The sequence below is a fragment of the Protobothrops mucrosquamatus genome, unplaced genomic scaffold (assembly GCF_001527695.2).
Source record: "Protobothrops mucrosquamatus isolate PMUCROS unplaced genomic scaffold, P.Mucros_1.0 scaffold2514, whole genome shotgun sequence".
NCBI classification, from domain to species: Eukaryota; Metazoa; Chordata; class Lepidosauria; order Squamata; family Viperidae; genus Protobothrops; species Protobothrops mucrosquamatus.
The window spans coordinates 54,523-59,288 of record NW_015388578.1 but is presented as its reverse complement, the minus strand read 5'-3'; positions in this window follow the sequence as shown (position 1 = coordinate 59,288).

The window sequence follows — 4,766 nt, the reverse complement described above, 5'->3', positions numbered from 1 at the left end:
TTGTTGTTGTTGTTGTTGTTGTTGTTGTTAAAAGTTGAGGGACGGGCATTTGAGTTGCTATTAGTGCAGTGTTTCAATGGGCAGCGGGCGCACTGTTTTATTATTGGCAAACATCTTTTTTGACAAAATATCAAGTATTAAAGGAAAGCTGCCTGATGTGGTTACCATAGACATAGACAGAAGAATAGAGTTGGAAGGGACCTTGGAGGTCTTCTAGTCCAACCCTTTGCTTGAGCAGGAGACCGTATACCGTTTCAAATAAATGGTTGTCCAGTCTCTTTTTGAAAGCCTTCAGTGATGGAGCACCCACAATTTTTGAAGGCAATCTATTCCGTTGGTCGATTGCTCTCACCTTTAGGAAATTTCTCCTTATTTTTAGGTCGGTTTTCTCCTTGATTCCTTGTCTTTTGATGCTTTGGAGAATAGATTGACCCATTCTTCTTTGTGGCAGCCCCACCAATATTGGAACATTGGTATCATGTCTCCTCTTTTCATTAGACTAGATGTATCCCGCTCCTGCAACCGTTCTTTATATGTTTTAGCCTCCAGCCCCCTAATCACCTTTGTTGCTCTTCTCTGCACTCTTTCCAGAATCTCAACATCTTTTTTATATTGTGGTGACCAGAACTGGATGCAGTATTCCAAGGGTGGTCTTACCAAGGCTTTGTAAAGCAGTATTAGAACTTCAGACGATCTTGATTCTATCCCTTTATTAATCATGAGGGGAAAATCTGTTGGCGTGCTGCTGCGTGATAAACATTGGCTGGTGTAAGCTGGTTTAATAACACTGTGGGTTTTGCTGTTGGTGTGCTTAATGATTAATCTATGCTAATTGCTTATATGTCAGACTTCATTAAGAAGAATCTCTATTAATTGGATGCTTTTATCGAATGTTCCCAGCCAGTTTTAAACATTTTAACAATGTTTCGCACAGCAAGAAATTCCAATTTTCTTTTTTGCCCTACTTGAGCACCTGATCCACCTAGCTGCGTGGATACATTTCCCATGGGTCGGCAAGCTAGGATTGATATGATGGGACAGATGTGGCTTGTTTAACCAATGCACTGAGTAAATCCAGTCCTGGAGTACAAGGGAAGTTAATTGCCGCTGAAAAGCTGGAGTGGGGCTCAACTCTCAATAAAATTGCTGTCCAGAAGCATAGATGCAAACATATGCAAGCAATAAAAAGCACTGGAGTGATGCACGAAATGGTACCTTAATGCATAAATTAGACTTGGGGGAGAGAAGGTTTGGGATAGAGGGAGGGGCATGTTTTTGACAAACCAATTTGGAGAGAGAGAGAAATCTCTTTTTCAGAGTAAAGAGGAGAAGATAAGCTTAACAACCGAGAATTAAGGAGAAATTTCCTGACAGTCTGAGAAGAATTAATCAGAGGAACGGCTCGCCTCCAGAATTTATGGGTGCTCCATCACTGGGTTTTCAAAAAGGGACTGGACAGCCATTTGTCCAGGATAAGGTCTCCTGCTTGAGCAGAGGGTTGGACAAGAAGATCTCCAAGGTCCCTTCCACCTCTTGTTATTCTATGTTTAAGGTTGGACGTCATCAGCCACCCTGAGCTGTGGCGTAGGACAACTCAAATGGGCTAAAAGTATCCATGCTGCAACAGAAAGCATAATGCTTGAATGGAAGCAGAGCACCACCGTGTGGTCTTCATAATGTTTGTGAAAAGTGGACTGCAGCAAGAAGCCACTCCTCCTCCTGTTTGTTGATCCAGCCACAGGAATGCAGGCGTGGTAAAAAAAAAATAATTGGCTTCTGCAATTAATACAATGGTTGAACGGAGATGTGCAGGGTCCCTTAGCTCAGGAAGAATGATTCACTCCCAATACCATGATGTAAAAATAAAAATAAAAATCCCAGAATTCAAAGGGAAGCTGGTCAAGAACGATGAAGCTGAATCACCAGTGAGTAAGCTGGTGACTCCAACGTTAAGACGAGTTGAAGGCCACCAAGAAGGAACTGTTAGACGGTGGAGAGCAGACTTTGGAATTTGGGAGGCTTCTGGATAAAGTGGTTTCGCTTTTATGGGGAGTGGGGGGGGGGTAAAGATCTGGCATTTGTGACCTTGAGATTGTGGTTTCTTTGTGGACTGACTTCATAAGAGAGTTTAGACCAGTGCTTCCCAACCATGGCAACTTGAGGATGGGTGGACAACACTCAGAATTTCCCATTTCGCACGGATGGACCTCAACTTCCAAATTCCCCAGCCAGCAAACTATTTGGGAAATGATGGGAGTTGGAAGTCCACCCATCTCCAAGTATCTAAGGTTGAGAAACATTGGTTTAGACCAGGGATGGCGAACCTTTTAGAGACCGAGTGCCCAAACTGCAACCGAAAACCCACTTATTTATCGCCAGGTGCCAGGTGGGCGTGGCCCATTGGGTGGGCGTGACTGTGGTGGTCATGGCAGATTGGGAGGGTGCGGCCAAGGTGGGTGTGATCACCTTGATATTGCTCGTGGGGAGGGACGCCTGTGGGGGCTGAGCAGGGTTGGGGGAGATCCAGGGGGTCTCTGGCAGGTGGGGCGGTGGGCAGGAGGCTCGTCCTGCGGGCTGAGGCGAGGCAAGGTGGGGGTGCCATTGTCACAGGGCAAGGTGAGGCAGGGGCCGGGGTGGCTGCTGCCCGACACCATCGGCCCCTGCACACAGAGGCCAGCGAGCACATGGGTGCTGGGATGCATCTGGCCATGTGGGACCTCAGCGAGTTAGCAGGCGGCTGGTTGAAGAGGGACGATTGCCATCTCCGGGACATGGCGCGTGTGCCCACAGAGGCCTCTGAGTGCTGCCTCTGGCACGCGTGCCATAGGTTCGCCACCACTGGTTTAGACATTATATGTGGACTCAGTGGGTCTCAGAATGCCTGGAGGATGAGATAGAAAACCTTACACAGGTGAAACCTACATCTATATAAATAAAAATGTAAATGTTCGTTTGTTCAAAATCTTAAATCTCCGAAAAGTTCTTCACCGATTGCTTTGAAATTTTGGCACAACGTTGCATTCGAATATGTGCGTGTTTTTATATACCTATATTATATAGATGTCACACCTGTGACAGGTAAAAAACATGTTTTTTGAAAAACAGCACCATCTGTTGGACGTAAAAGCAACACAAACGTGTGCTTTCTCTTTTCTTTCTTTTCCATTTAACCAGACTGAGCCACAGCTGTGGCCGGGTACAGCTAGTATATAATAAGATTCTGTAGAGATGCATATGTAGATAACTGGGATATCAATGTCCAATTCACCTTTCTCCTTGGTGGGATCCCTATTTTGGAACAAACTATGACGACAGGAAGCAAGTATTTTACTGAAGTTTAGGAAGGGGGCTCAAAACACATTTATTTCCCAAGGCTTTTTCATGCCGCTGTTCTGGTTTACACTTTATTGGAAGGTATGTTTTTATTGGCTCTTAAGCTGCCTGGAGCCACTAGAGGAGTAATTTAGATCTTCCAAGTAAGTAAATAACTCTATTCTGCCATCTCTCTTTGAGTAATGTTGGGCTTTTAACTTGACAGAACTGTGGGCTACTTCACAAAAATAGTAGAGGATGCCGTCGTCTCTAGTGGATGAAATGGAAAAAGTCCCGTTTTCAGGACAAGAACATTAACCACGTTCTTCTTTCCTACCATGTTAGGAAGAACAGAGATGGGGTGCCTTTTTAACTCAACTTTTTTTTTTTTAGTCCCCATTTTTAAAAACATCCAGTTTACCTAAAATTCTGCCCCATTTCTGAGTTAAGACCAATTTATGAGTGAGCAATAACCATGGGGGGGGGGGAATAGTTTCAATCTCCCCTTAAAACAGAATTCACCATAAAATTTGAGTAGTGTGCAATGCTTCCTCTTTGCTTCTCTAATAGACATTCAATTTTTTTTTCTGAACATTCTCCCTTAGTTGAGACACAGGCAACTGCTTTGCCCAAGCTTAGGGTCTGCGTACTGTTTTTAAGTTTTCTAACAAAATAATATACATCCTGCTGTTTCACCAATATCAGCATTTCAGGTAACTCAAGGTGCAGAACACGGCTTCAGCTAGAACCCTAACTTGGTTAGGTCTTCTATTTTGTGGAGTGCAGTATGTAAACACAGGACACATTTGCTCGTTTTCTGAGATGAATTAAGAAATCAGACTTGCTTCCTTCTGCCTTGGCTAAATTCAGATATGCTGCTACTGCTTTTTCACCCGCCCAACCAACAGTTGCTCAATTAAGGTAACTGGGTTGTTATTACTGGCAGACCTGCCCAGCTAAAGCCTGTTCCTCTTTAATAAAGGAAAGTTTGGTCTCAAAACTGTTATTTCCAGTCTGCAAGGCCTGCTTGGGAACGTAAACCAGAGGGTTTTTACACCATTACAGAGCAGGAAATGCACAAGACTCCTAGATTGTGGCTGTGCCCACTCAACCTCCATATTTGCAACCTGTCTCTTGCAACAATACTAGGCGCGCCACTGGCCAAGAAAAGGTTCCTCATTCCTAGAGGCTGCAGATGTGGATCTAGCTAATCAGTTGTCAACCTCAACAGAAGACAATGTCAAACTCACAATGCTGCACGTGTTTACCCCAACATACACACAGCACGAATAGTTCCTATGGGTGTCCCAGTTGGTGCCCATAAGGATCCCTGCTTTTTGACATTATTCAAAATGAGATGAGATGCTGGCATGTTGTGAGGCACCGGTCCTCAGCAGGATCTCTAAATATTTTTCTAGGGCTGGTAGCGGACTCGCTATTCTCCCTTTCCAGAA